At 39.7% G+C, this 15,236-nt stretch overlaps 1 pseudogene; it reads left to right on the top strand.

Moving 5' to 3' along the window:
- Positions 1 to 2,353: 2,353 nt before the first annotated feature.
- The window catches only part of LOC111152989, a 61,343-nt pseudogene continuing 48,460 nt past the window's right edge, over positions 2,354 to 15,236 (top strand).

The raw sequence follows: 15,236 nt of genomic DNA on the forward strand, positions 1-15,236 counted from the left end.
ATATATATATTTTTTTTTTTTTTTGTACCTGCCATTGCCTTATAATAGAACTTTTGTTGGAACAGGAAGGTTGTTTTGTTCATGTCTATAAAACCAAATTCTAGAATGATGACTTAAAAAATGTAGGTGATTAATGAATATTTCTTGAATGTTTAAAATCTTTGTTATTAAAAAGTGTGTGGATTTTTTATTTAAATGACTCTAATTTGAAAGCTTTCTATGTACTTTCAAGAATGGCATGTATATATAAAACCATTGAAATAAAGTATACTTTTTATGAAAAAAAAAATTATCTACGTGGGGCGCCTGGGTGGCTCAGTGGGTTAAAGCCTCTGCCTTCGGCTCGGGTCGTGATCCCAGGGTCCTGGGATCGATCCCCGCATCTGGCTCTCTGCTCCGCGGGGAGCCTGCTTCCTCCTCTCTCTCTGCCTGACTCTCTGCCTGCTTGTGAGCTCTGTCTGTCAAATAAATAAATAAAATCTTAAAAAAATAAAATAAAATAAAAAATAAAATTATCCACGTTGTGGAAAAGAAGAGCAATGAGGAGGAGCCCCAGATGCCTGAACAGAGGTCTTTGCAAATAGAAACCCTCCTCCTATGGGGCGCCTGGGTGGCTTAGTCAGTTGAGTGTTGGACTCAGTTTTAGCTCAGATCATGATCTCAGCGTTGTGGGATCAAGCCCTGTGATGGGCTCTGTGCTTGGTGGGGAGTCTGCTTGGGTTTCTCTCCCTCCCTCTACCTTTGCTCTTCCCCCTGATCTCTGTGTCTCTCTCAAAAAGAAAATAAAAAGAAACCTCCTCATATAGGACTTGTCAGATCAAATCCTGCTGCCATAATAAAGGAAGAGGTAAAATAAACATAGGCTTGAACTCAAGACAAACTTGTCATGTGGTTAGCACTAGGGGAGGTGGGAGAACACAATGGGGACAAGTAGCTGCCAGACATGCTCTTCTGTTAGAGCTGCTTCTTATAGGCTACTCAGATTTGGAGGTAACTGAGTCCACTACTCCATCTGATACTTCTGTTGTCTTCCAGTATCTCCTACTGAGAGTATACCCGCCTGTCAGAATGGGATGTCATATTAACCCATACTTTGACCACCATTTACCTTTTGTAACTTTGTTCCCTTATCTATGTTATTCTCCACCTCCACCTCCCATTTTGGAAAGTTCTCCTCAAGGTTCTGAAGTAGACAATGTTGGTTTGAATCCTTGATCTTCATTTACCAGCTATGTGAACTTGGACAAATTACTTGAAATTACTAGGTTTTAGTTTTCTCATATGTAACTGCAGATAATAATAGTACCTATTTTGTAAGGTTGTTGTAGGGTTTAATTAGTAATATGTGTATAAAACACCATATTGAGCTATTATTATTATATGAACTTCAAGTTTCAAATTCACATTCCACTTCCTCCTAAAGTCTTCTCTGATAATCCATGTTGGAAAAGATAGTTTCCTTTGCTAATTTCCGGTAGCATTTACTGTTCTCATGACCATAGGGTCATGGTATACACGACCTTGTGGTCTATTTATTTGTGTACATGTTTTCTCATCTGAACTAGACAGAAAATTTCTGAATGGCAGGAAGTATGTGTTATGTAATATCTTTAGCACCATGCTCTGCAAATAGCAGACATCCCATGAATTAAAATTAAATAAAAAAACCAAACAGATATCTTAAGGAATTGGTTGAGTGAATCATGATTTAGGTGGTCAAAAACTAGTTTTGCAGCTCTTCATCCATCACTTGCATGGAAGGCATAAAAGTGTTGAAGGAGTTAAAAGGATCTTTAGAGAATTCAGCTCCTGGGGACCCAGAGATACCCAAGTAAGTGGGTGCTCAGGTGTGGTAGTAGGAGTCCAGAAAGGAGAGAGAAGCACAAGCCCTACTTTCCATGGCAGACCTTAGCCAAGATGCAAGACCTTATCTTTTAATGAAGATTGAAATTTTAACTTATTGCACCAGCATGGACATATTCATCACTAAATTAAGAATAATTTTTAATGACTTGACATTGCTGGAACACCTTTTGTAATTTGAGAGTGACTATAAGAGTTTTTATCCAAATGTAAGGGGAAGAGCTCTCCCCAAAGAGTATATTCGAATGATCAGGTGGGAAAACAAAGTTGTTTTCTGATTTCATCCCAGGAGTCCCACTGCTAATGTAGCGGTTTCAAGGGGTGGACTTTGTGTCAAGCGTGCTTTGTAGAACAGCAGCTAGAGGTAGAAGTGTTTGCAGGGAAAGGAATAAAAGCCATCAGAGGGAAGCCGAGGTCATGAAAGGATGACCTGCTCCTTGCAGGAAGAGCGAGAAATACTGCTGTGTGACCATCGACTGAATTCCGCCCAATGGCGTTGATTGCTGCAGAGGATATGGGATCGTTCATAGATCTCTATCTTTTACTTTTCTCTCGCTACCCGACAGTGAGGGATAGGTCTTTCTCATCTCCTCCTGCAGCCACTACCCTGAGACATTGCCCAGCGCTTTCTTCTTGGGCCCTACAGCCCAACCCAGGAGCAAGCACTCCAATTTACTAGAATCTCAGGAAAGTTTTGATTCTCCCAAATCTTGATTAGATTGTTTTTTAAAAAGATTTTATTTATTTATTTGACAGAGAGAGATCACACGTAGGCAGAGAAGCAGGCAGAGAGAGAGGGGGAAACAGGCTCCCTGCTGAGCAGAGAGCCCGATGTGGGGCTCGATCCCAGGACTCTGGGATCATGACCTGAGCCTAAAGCAGAGGCTTTAACCCACTGAGCCACCCAGGCGCCCTGATTAGATTGTTTTTAAAAAGATGGTACTATTGGGATGTAATTTTCAGTTGCCATGGTATTCTGTGCAAACACAGGCTCTTTTATTCTGTGGGATGCTTTCAGAGAAGTCATCACATCCTGTCTGTCACAGAATGAATTGCTATTAAAACCAGTTTATTTACTGGTTACACCTCTAGCTGGCAAGCCCTTGAGATTTTATCATTTATATTAGCTGCACCTGAGATCCATTTGAGACCAGGGCTCACAAATCATCATATGTGAAATTGTAAACTCTCACCTAAGTGTTTCTTGGGATGGGCTTGGGGAGGAAAAGATATGTTTTGGGGAACTAGGTAGGCAAAGATAGAAACTAGGTAAAGTTGTTTCCTTTAATGCCTAGGGATTTGAGTTCTGATTACAGAAACAAGGTTTGATTGTAGCATCACAATAAACAGTGGTTTAGTGGCCAAAGGTAGAAACTAAGTTGAGGTTATGTATTTTGTTATCCCTCCAACTTCCTTTTTATTTGTGCCTTATTATTGCCTCTCTGTTACCCCACTGCCTCCTATTATTTCCCACTTTAGAGTCTTGATAGAGTTTGTAATTTCTGGGTAGTGGCCCCTATTCCAGATTTTTCTGTCCTTCTATGGTAACTCAGCAATGCCAGAAGAGCAGCTAGGAAATAGCAGCTCAGGCTATTAATGTTAGTGGCCAAATGCATGACACTCGGGGCTTGAGAGAACTGTTTTTGAATTGCAATGGGAAAAATAAACTTTGGAAAATAATAGTGTGGCATGAGTCTCAGCTTGAGCCAGTGCCTAAGGATTTTAGTCTCACTGGGGATTTGGCTGGAGGAGAGTGCTATCTGTAGTGAGGGAAAGATAGGAATGCCAAGGACAGCTTGTTGTTCGTCAAGCAGTAGCATTTCAGAGCACAGATTCTACAGCCAGAAGGCCTGGGGTCAGGTCCCAATTCTAGGACTTAGTGGCTGGTGACAATCTTAAACAAGGTGCTTGATCTCCTATACTTTATTTGTAGAATGGGGATGTTAGTCGTAAGTGCCTCGCAGGAGTGTTTTGAGGTAAGCTGTGTAAACGACTTCAAGCAGTGCATGACACTTACGTGCTTTGGAAGTGCCAGCTAATATTATTCTCTGTTTCTTCCGCCCTCTTCAGTAGACACCTCTTTGAGCCAGGTGAGGAGAGGGGCTGCAGGAGGGATTCTGTGAGACCCAGGGACACTGGCAGCGCTGTGCTTATTCCCACTTCAAAAAGTGAACCTCAGGGAGGGAAGAAGAACTCTCTGCCTTGAGGAACATAACATGATTTTTGGTGCAGTGACAGCCCTAGGCTTTAGAACCCCCAGGATTTCCTGTCTCTGGGAATGTCATCGTCAGGAGCCAGTACAGCTTTCACAGAGGGACCAGCATCGATGCTGCTGCTGGTAAGCAGCCTGGGCTAGTGAGGGCTGCCATTTGTGCACACAGAAGCCATGCTGTAGGGCTCTCAGAGATACTTAAGGGAACTTTCCAGGCAGCTGAAGTCCCGGATTATTAAGGTAGGGATACGAAGCAGTTTAACCTGAACTATAACTAGATGTGACTCATCAGTATGCAAAAGCTGGCAAAGTCTTGGAAAACTCAGATTACACTATAAAAGAAATGAAATTCACTTACGCTCAGCAAGTGTCTCTTGGAGACTTCTTCCTTTCTTGCTATCGTACTCTTTTTTTTTTTTTAAAAAGTGATTAAAACTTGTCTCCTTTCTGTTTTAGATTTATTTATTTATTTAAAGAGAGAGTGCAAGCAAAGGGAGGGGAAGAGGGAGAGAGAGAGTCTCAAGGAGACTCTCCACTGACTGGGGAGCCCAATATGGGGCTCAATCTCATGACATATGTGATCATGACTTGAGACAAAATCAAGAATCAAATGCTCAACCAACTGAGCCACCCAGGCACCCCCTTCCCCCACTTTAATGGTTCATGTGAAATGTCATATGAAAATAGCATTTTTTTTTCCTATCAAATGTGATCTCTTGCTATCTTATCTTTACCTGTTTCCCACACCACAGGGTTGTTCTCTAACTGTCTGGGTTTTAAATACATTATTGGTTCCATCTGTGGGAACCAGAAGCCAAGCTAAGAGGGTATTTACTTACTGCCTTCACTCAGGTTTAGGATTCTTTCTTGTGGATGCTGCCTCAAATCTACCATCCTTGCCCTCCATATTTAATATCACTCAATCACTCAATTAATAAAGTCATTGAAAATGCTGACACAAATATTGTTAGCAAAGCCGAGATAACATAGGAGCAATGATTGATGCCTCTGTGCTTGCTGGTGATGTAGTTTCACCAGGTTTCATCTCAATGCTGGGTAAACATGAAGATGGTCTAAGCATGAACATTTGTGTGCTTCTGTCATGTGTTCCTTGTTGAATGAATGATCTGGCTGTTGGTAGTTGAGGATTGATCTCCACCTTTGCTATCCCAGTCAGGGAAGATCTGTGATCTGTATCTTAGAATTTAGCACTTAATTGCTCTCTAAACAATTGCTTCTTATAGTCTAGTGTTGTCTTTTACAGATAGATGATAATTTCTTGGAGGCAATGGTCCTTTTACACATCATAGTTATTTTTGTGGTATTTAGCAGAGTCTAGAACATAATAAAGGCTTAATAAATATTTAATTGCTTCTGTAAAAAAATAGTGCAGTGAAGAAAAAGTACAGCGAAGCAAACATTTTCTTCTTTCAGTTCACACAGCATTTATAGTATTCTTGCTCCTATGTTATTTCCACTGTAAGAAGGGATTAGTTCTCTCAACTTCTCTTACAGAATTCTCCACACCTTCCTTTGGTGTGTGGCTGATACAGACTTTTTACACACTAGGGAATACAATGCCTTCATGTCAATAACACTGAAACAAGGAGTGAGGATTTATAGGAAAGTTCATTGTAAGAAAGAAATCTTTTCATTGTTAAACTTGGCTCTGTTGTGAATTCGCAGTGATGGTGGAAATAAACAGAATGCAATGGCAGTCCACTTGTCTGAATAGCATCACACTAACGCATAAAATGAACATGTGGTAGAACAGAATGCAGAAATGAGAAACAAGCCTTTACAGATGGATCCTTATTAATTTATACGATAAGTGTATCTCATTTTGTCCTCATTTTATTGGAGCAAACTTTTGCTAACCATGCAAACATTAGACATTTACTTCTGTAATTTCCCTTGTGTATTTTTACATACATTACATTTTGAAAATGCAATTGAGAATTGGATTTTTGCTCACAATAGCTCTCTTTTTACTGCTTTGACACAGAAATTATTGTTAATAGACTTCTCTATGAGGATTATAGAGAACATCTTTCCAAATGTTGAACATAATGATAAATTAAATGAGCAGGCGATGCAATTCCTTAAACACAAAAGCTATTCAGCCCTCCTCCTCCTTGACTCCCCTTCAAGAGCTCCTTCTCAATCCTTTTCCTTCTTTTTTCTTTGGAATTTTGCCCCTTCTGCATAGGAGATCTAGGCTTAAAGGGCAGGAATATCTCTCATCTCAACTCCCATCCAGAGGTGTGTATTAGTTTGTTTGGGCTGCCACAACAAAATGCCACAGACTGAGTGGCTTCAACAACAGAAATGTATTTCCTCACAGTTCTGGAGGCTGGAAGGCCAAGATCAGGTGTCCACAGGGTGAGTTTCTCCTGAGGCCTCCCTCCTTGGCTTGCACTCGGCTGCCTTTGCACTAATTCCTTACATGGTTGTCCTTCTGCCTGTGTTTTCTGTGTCCTGATCTTCTCTTCTCACAAGGACGCTAGTTATTTTGATTAGGGCCAACCAAAACGACCTCACTTTAACTGCCACTTTAAATAAGGCACAAACTCCAAATACAGTCACATTCTGAGGTACAGGGGCTTCAACATTTAAATTTTTCGGGGACACATTCAGCCCGTAACAAGGTGTTATTTGAAAATGTTGATCCTGTCTAATCTTATTCTATTTAGAATAAAGATGCATAAGCTCCATGCATTATTTTTAAATATTAGAATTAGATGCCATCTTTCAAATACATAGAAATGATTTCTTTCTTTTCTCTTAAATGATTAAACTAGTAGGCAGAGCATACCAAACTACATTTTAAAAAATTACAACTTGCTTTCTTTTGTTTATATTTTACAATTGTAAAATAAATTACAATGATACTTTATAATTTATGTTACAATTAAGATGTTATATGTATTTTTTTTAGTTTATAGGTAAGTGACCTAGAATTTTATATCAGAATCATAATAGTGGCATAACAAAATATTTGTTTTAAAAAAGAGGTGTTGGGGCGCCTGGGTGGCTCAGTGGGTTAAGCCACTGCCTTCGGCTCAGGTCATGATCTCAGGGTCCTGGGATCGAGTCCCGCATCAGGCTCTCTGCTCGGCAGGGAGCCTGCTTCCCTCTCTCTCTCTCTCTCTGCCTGCCTCTCTGTCTACTTGTGATCTCTCTCTGTCAAATAAATAAATAAAATCTTTAAAAAAAAGAAAAGAGGTGTTGAGGTGGTTGGGGTTGAGACTCTGCACTAGTTGTTAAATTTCTTAAGGGCAGGGATATCTCTTATTCATTTTTCTTTCCCAAACTCTAAACCACCTATGGTATATAGGAGGTATGCAATATATAGTTGTTAATAACTAAGTGAATGCTTTACTCAGATATTCTTTTATTTTTACCACTGTGGAAATATTGACAAAGGAGACATTTTAATAGTTGTGTATCACAATTCATATGTTTTCACTGATTTCTGCATCCTTTTGTTAATTTACTATTCATTAATAAATGAGAATAAAAGTCACATGAAATTGACTGGTCAGAGAGGTATAGTAAGTGAGACAGAAAATTTCATGTCTTGGTGGCCAGAGGAAGAGAGAATTTCAGGAGGGAGGGCAGTATCTCAAGACTAAATCCCTTGGTTTTGTAGAAATTAATTTATAGACTGAGAATTGCCTTGGTTTGTAATTAAATGAACTTGATTCTGAATGCTTCCCTAAATGGAACTTCCTGTAATTCCAATCCTTCAAATTCTCTGAAGTAAAGAAAGATGAAAGATGATTAGGAGTTAGGCTTAAGAATCTCCCATCCCTCCCTCAACAAGCAAATAAATAAAAATACCAGTTTGGTAATTCCAATGTTGCAGTAATCCCAGTTCCATGGGAAGCCAGCTCTGAATTCAGCAGGTAGAAAATTGATCAGGGAGTACTCTCAAGCTGTAGATGAGAAGGAAATGTAGCAAGACTGTGCCAAGGAAGAAGTTGAACTGTAATGGAATCTTGGTGAAGGTCTCAGTTGACCCCATGGGGAGCACTGAAACCAAAGCCTTCTTGAAGTTTTCTAAATTTCAGGGGTAGGAGTTGGACTTTTATATGCCACCTTGACCAGTCCCTGGGTACAGGCCGCTGCAGGAAGAGAACATGACCTTGAGTGAGCTGGCTTTTCTCAGCTGAGAATGATCTGCAGAGAGGGACTCAAAGGAGAGCCCTGAGCCACCAGGCACTCCCAGCAGCTGAGGGCAGGGGAGTTGCAGTACTGAAGGGGCATTAGACAGGCTACTCACTGTGTCCATCTCACCTCAGATCTGCTTTCCTGGGATTCTGCTTAAAACCAGCAAGTGCACAAGAGATTCAAGCTTACAATGTTCAATGTTATAAGTAAAAGAGGGTTTTGATATGGATAGTTTCTCTGGTTTCTGAAATCTTTCTATCTTCTAACTTTGAGGATTTATAGTCTTGGTTTGTTCTCTTTCTTTCTTTCTAATTTTTTTTTCTTTTCTTGAAGACCAGTGTGAAGAATGAGACAAATGTACCCAAATCCAAAAAAGATCAACTTAATACCTCATCTAAAGCAGATGGAAGAATATTTCTTTCCTGTCCTAATAAACATAATTTTTCTCTTTTATATAATTGAGGTGATAAAGATTTCTGCTTCAGTGTGGGACCTGTTGGAACTGGTAAAACAATTTTGCTTAAACACTTTTCCTCCCATCTGCCTTTGAAATGAATTACCAAACTAAGCCACCAAAACTCGTGCTCAACTCTTTGTTCTCTTCATATTTTCTTTCCTGTTTCAACTGGAAAATTTTTTTTCTCCCCACTTCTTGTCAGCTACTTCTATGGGAAATTCTCAAATAATGTCCTGAGATGATCTCCCACATTCAAATCTGTTTTCTTCAGCTGAAAGATTTAGGCTACTTATTCGAACTAATTCTAGCTCTCAGATAATTTAAAAGGCTGGCATTTGTTTTCCTGACTAGAAACTTTCTGCTTTGGGGCCAGAAAAATCTATTTTGATTTCAATACCAGCAGCTGAAAAATCTGTGATACAATGGGTCTAAAATAAGCAGGAAATTCAAAGTAATATTTCTCATGGTTTCGTTTGGCATAGAGGGTCTTTTATCATATGCTGACACTAAGCGTTTCCATCTTTACAGAAAAACTTACGAATTCTCTTTTTTTTCATTTCCCTTAATCTGTAGACCAGAAGGTTCAGATTATATTACATTAAAAGTAATGCTAAAGAAAGGTATGTCCCATTTGTGTCCTGCTGAGGGCTTAAGCAGTTTCACGAACATCCAGGGTGTTAAACAGAAATGTCTTCATTGGTTGGTTGTCTCTTACTAGTCAAACCTTAGGCTTTGATTTTTCCATGTTGGTTTCTCTTAGTGGGACTTTGGAAGACAGACAACCTTTGGGTTGTAAGATGACACAAAATAGGTCCCCATAGAGAGGAGGCAGTGGAAGCTGCAGGCAGGTTTTCTTCTGTTTGGGTGTTCGTCTGGCTCTTCAAGTCAGCATAATTTGTGAGATGCATCCAGATTTTGCATAGAGGTATAGATCATTCACTGTCTTTTCCGTGTGAGGGGTCATCTTTAAACCTTCCTTTCCCCCAACTCTTATTTCATCACTAAATCCTGTTTATGCAATCTTCCAATATATTCCTAAAATCTTGCTCCCTCCTGCTGTCTCCTCAGCCGCCACGCAGGCTCCAGCCAGCAGTACTTGCTTGACAGCTGCACTTGTGTTTTGAGGAGTATCTTCACTTTCACCCTTGCTTTCCTCTAATCCTGTATATACATGTAGCCAGCGGAACCCAAAACCCCCAAATAAATAAAGCAGATTGTAGTGCGGTAGTCACGAACTTGAAACATTTCATGGATTCCCAGTGCATAGCCCAGTGAGGATACTGCTCAAAACCCACATGTAGTCTGCAGTCCCTCCTGTGTGACTGGCTTCTGCCTAACACTGCCCCTCTACTCTCTCCTGCCACTTTTTCCAGCCCCGTTCGTTATGTGCTCCCAGTTCCTCGAGAGTCAGGCACCTTCCTGTTCTCAAGTTTGGCATATGCTTTTTTTTTTTTTTTTTTTTTAATGTATGTTATTTTTTCTACTGCAGATAGTTTCCCACCTTAATCTGGCAAATTCCTACTCAGTCATCTCTCAGAGAACGGCCTTCCCTGATGTACCTGCTTCCATTAAGTCTCCCTGTTATTTTCAGACAGTGACTGCTGCCTCTGACATTTTACAGTGTGATTGCTTAATGCTTCTCTTCCCATTAGGCTGTGGGCATTACGGGGGCATGTCTGTTCTGTTTCCTGTGGTGTCTGTTAGTGCACAGTGCCTGGTACATAATGACAGCTCCCAGCTATTTTTGGAATGAACAGCTGGTTAATATGAAGTTTTAGGGACTATGACAAAGTTTACCAGAAAACGAATTCAGGGGGACTTCTCATTTACACTTTTTTGATCTGAAGCTTTTCAGCTGAAAATAGGTAAATTTGGTATCAGGATTTCTGAGCAGCTCAACCAGTCAGTGTAGGCAACCATTCACTTAATGAGCTGCACTGGCCAAAGACCAACCTTTCATTTTGGAGAAATACAACCCTTAGGTTAGAAGCAGCATGTGCACTGAGCCAGAGTTCCAGTTTGAAATTTTAAAGCTGTCTACATCCACATAAATCACATCCAAAGGCAACAACATCCATCCCAGCCCCCGTTTATGCTCTCCTCCTCCTCTACTGTAGCAGATAGACAATACATAATTTATTAAGTGAATGTGTAGTGAATAAAATGACAGGTAAATTGTCTAAACTCTGGATTGCCAATGGCTTTTTAGGCCACAAGAGGGAGCTGTTTAAATTCTTGTTAAACAATTGGAAGAAGAAATTTGGCAATCATGAGGTTGGCCAGATGGACACCTATTTATATGATATTGACTCTGGAATTCCAGTTAGTTTTAAGCTACAAAAATTTCAATTCTTTCATCTGCAATGTAATTTGAATTTTAAATAGTGTTGTTAAAGGCAGAGAATTGTTTTTGCTTTTAAAATCTAATTTTAAGTCTAATTTAACTAGTGTGAAAAAGTAGCAGTATTCAGCTAAGTGACAAAGAAATGAACATAAATTTCAAAATTAATCTTATTTTCTAAATACTTAATAAACAGCCTTAGGAAGGAAATACCTTCTTCTTTTAAGAAAAGAAAATCACAGTTTCTTTTGGTAATTAGTCTAGAGAATTCAAATGTGTAAATATCTATGCAAATCAGATTTTTAAAAGAAATGTACAAATTGTGGCTTGAGAACTTATTTCTTAACAATGAAAGTCTAATTATAGACATGTTTATATATCATGGATTTACTTATACAGTAGCTACACCTGCTAATACTCCTGGTCACCCTGAGAATGCAGTGAACTGTCAAAGGGGCATGACCCGTGAGCAGAAGTAGCTTCTAGTGAGAAGCTAGTGAGAGGGCTAGTGAGAGGCGTACATTTAGTGTCAAATGACTGTAGTATTAACAGTACTAGTAACATCACTGGGTTTTTAATGTAGGTTGCCAGGCACCGTAATAAGCCCTTTATATAGGCTAGCTCATTAATTCCTCACAACCCTGTGTGGCAGCCATTATTACTGTTTTTATTTTAGAGATGAGAAGACTTGAGGCTTAGAGAGAAAGTGACATATAAGATCGCAAAGCTATTGAGTGGGGGCAGGGGGGAGGACAGGGCATGATCTGAATCCCTTTCCAGGGTTAGTTTCCCTAAGCGAATGCTACTCAGTTGGCAAATCTGACTGTGGGTCGAATCATTGGTCCTCTGGGTAAAATGCATCTCTCCCTAAAATGAGTTAAACCTGTACATTATTATCCTTACCTCGAACACTAGGATTCTGCTAAGATTCTCTTCCTCCTCTGAAATGTTTTGTCCTAAGAGGGGAGAGGGAAGCTTTTATAGTTGTATAAAGGGCAGCTGTACTTGGGATGATTGTCAGCAAATAGGAAATGGGATAAAGATGCTGGTTTTCCAGCATGGAGGTTCCTCAAAAAGTTGAAAATAGAGCTACCCTATGACCCAGCAATTGCACTACTGGGTATTTACCCTAAAGATACAAACGTAGTGATCCGAAGGGGCATGTGTACCTGAATGTTTTTAGCAGCAATGTCCACAATAGCCAAACTATGGAAAGAACCTAGATGTCCATCAACAGATGAATGGATAAAGAAGATGTGGTATATATACACAATGGAATACTATGCAGCCATCAAAAGAAATGAAATCTTGCCATTTGCGACGATGTGGATGGAACTAGAGGGTATCATGCTTAGCGAAATAAGTCAGTTGGAGAAAGACAACTATCATATGATCTCCCTGATATGAGGAAGTGGAGATGCAACGTGGGGGGTTTGGGGGGGTAGGAAAAGAATAAATGTAACAAGATGGAATTGGGAGGGAGACAAACCATAAGTGACTCTTAATCTCACAAAACAAACTGAGGGTTGCTGGGGGGAGGGGGGCTGGGAGAGGGGGTGGGGTTCTGGCCATTGGGGAGGGCATGTGCTATGGTGAGTGCTGTGAAGTGTGTAAACCTGGCGATTCACAGACCTGTACCCCTGGGGATAAAAATACGTTATATGTTTATAAAAAAATTTTTAATTAAAAAAAAAGAGTTGAATTCAGGAAAAAAAAAAAAGATGCTGGTTTTCTGCTGATTCACCCATGTGATGTCAAGCCATGTAGAAACACCAACAGACTTAAACCTGAATCATGAAGAACACACACCATGTAATGCCAAAAGAGAAGATATGAAAAGTGTTCTAAGCAGATGACTGTAAAAAAAAAAATCCTATGTTTTACTGTAGGGATCTAGAGTCTTAGTGTGTCTTAATTAAATAATAAAACATGTACTATCAGTAGAAGTCTAAATATCATCTTCCTGGCTCAAGGTGGGGCTATGACCCATAGAATAGGAAGGTCTGAATCCTCTTGCTAATGATTGTTTATTGTCTCTCTGCATTTTCTCTTTACCTCTACCCTCAACCCTATTTGTAACCCTGCTTGTAAACCTAAGGGCTCTTTAAACACTTAGAAAACATGCTGATTTTTCTTGTAAGAGTATTTATGAAAAAATGGAATAACTGAATATAAAAATAAATGACTCATTCTTGTCCTTTAATTTTTTGTAATGTATTCTTAGGTCTCTATTTAAATTTTTCTTATGAACCAGGCACAGAATTTGGGTTTTTAAGAAGGACTGAACACCGCAGTGTCTTACTCTATATTTTTTGTTGTCAGTGTAGGCTCAAGCCTGCTTCCTTTTTAATTTCAATGGTTGACGAAAGCTGGCACTAAGACTGAGACTGGGACATAATTTAAACCTTAGAAACATGTGTTCAGTATGGTAGCAGATGTGAGAAAGTTCTCTGGTAATAAGCTGAGGTACACATCTTAGGCATCCCTTCCCACAGGGTTGCCAGTTTAATACAGGCTATTCAATTAAATTTGAAATTTTGATAAATAATATATTTTTTAGTGTATGTCCAAATACTACACAGAAGATAGCTTTATTTAAAATTATTCATTATTTACCTGGAATCCATATTTAACTGGGTGTTTTACAATTTTATTTGCTAAATCTGGCAGTTCTACTTTTCCTCTCCCTGCCTCACTGGTCAGTGAAGCGTAGTGTTTCAGAGTACAGATCCTGGAGCCAGACTGCTGGGATGACTTGCTAGCTGTGTGATCATCAACAAATTTATTAGCTTCTCTGTGCTTAGCTTTTCTCACCTATAAATTGCATATAAGAATAGAACCCCCCTCACCTCAGTTCTGTCTTTAAGACTAAATGAATTAATGCATTAAAAATACTTAATAAACAAGCTATTGTTATTATTATCATTATCATTATTACTTTTAGAGATGTTTCTTATCTCTAAAATCAGGGATAATAGTAATTCCTCATAGTATTGTGGTAGTTACTATGAGAACTAAACTAGATAATATATTGAAAACACTTGGCACAGATCACAACTTCCTTTACCAAAATAGTTAAACTTCTCTCTTTTTAAAAATTAACATATAACGTATTATTTTTTTCAGGGGTACAGGTCTGTGAATCACTGGTCTTACACAATTCACAGCACTCACCATAGCACATACCCTCCCCAAAGTCCATAACCCAGCCACCCCATCTCTCCCACCCTTCTCCCCTCCAGCAACCCTCAGTTTGTTTCCTGAGATTAAGAGTCTTTTAGGGTTTGTCTCCCTCCCCAGTCCCATCTTGTTTCATTTTTTTCCCTCCCTTCCCCCACAACTCCCTGCCCTGCCTCTCAAATTCCTCATATCAGAAAGATCATATGATAATTGTCTTTCTCTGATCAACTTATTTTGCTTAGCATAACACCCCCTAGTTCTTTTTTTAGATTTTATTATTTATTTATTTATTTGACAGACAGAAATCACAAGTAGGCGGAGAGGCAGGCAGAGAGAGAGAGGAGGAAGCAGGCTCCCCGCTGAGCAGAGAGCCCGATGCGGGGCTCGATCCCAGGACCCTGGGATCATGACCTGAGCCGAAGGCAGAGGCTTTAACCACTGAGCCACCCAGGCGCCCCAACACCCCCTAGTTCTATCCATGTTGTTACAAATGGCAAGATTTCAGGGTTTTTGTTGACTGCATAGTATTCCATTGTATATATGTACCATATCTTCTTTATCCATTCATCTGTTGATGGATGTCTAGGTTCTTTCCATAATTTGGCTATTGTGAACACTGCTGCTATAAACATTTGGGTGCACGTGCCCCTTTGGATCACTACATTTGTATCTTTAGGGTAAACACCCAATAGTGCGATTGCTGGGTCATAGGGTAGCTCTATTTTCAACTTTTTGAGGAACCTCCATACTATTTTCCAGAGTGGCTGCACCAGCTTGCATTCCCACCAACAGTGTAGGAGGGTTCCCCTTTCTCTGCATCCTCGCCAACATCTGTTGTTTCCTGACTTGTTAATTTTAGCCATTCTAACTGGTGTGAAGTGGTATTTTACTGTGGTTTTGATTTGTATTTCCCTGATGCTGAGTGATGTTGAGCACTTTTTCATGTGTCTGATGGCCATTGGGATGTCTTCTTTGCAGAAATGTCTGTTCTTGTCTTCTTCCCATTTCTT

Source organism: Enhydra lutris, unplaced genomic scaffold (assembly GCF_002288905.1).
Source record: "Enhydra lutris kenyoni isolate GAN:26980312 unplaced genomic scaffold, ASM228890v2 scaffoldscaffold3, whole genome shotgun sequence".
In the NCBI taxonomy this organism is placed as follows: domain Eukaryota; kingdom Metazoa; phylum Chordata; class Mammalia; order Carnivora; family Mustelidae; genus Enhydra; species Enhydra lutris.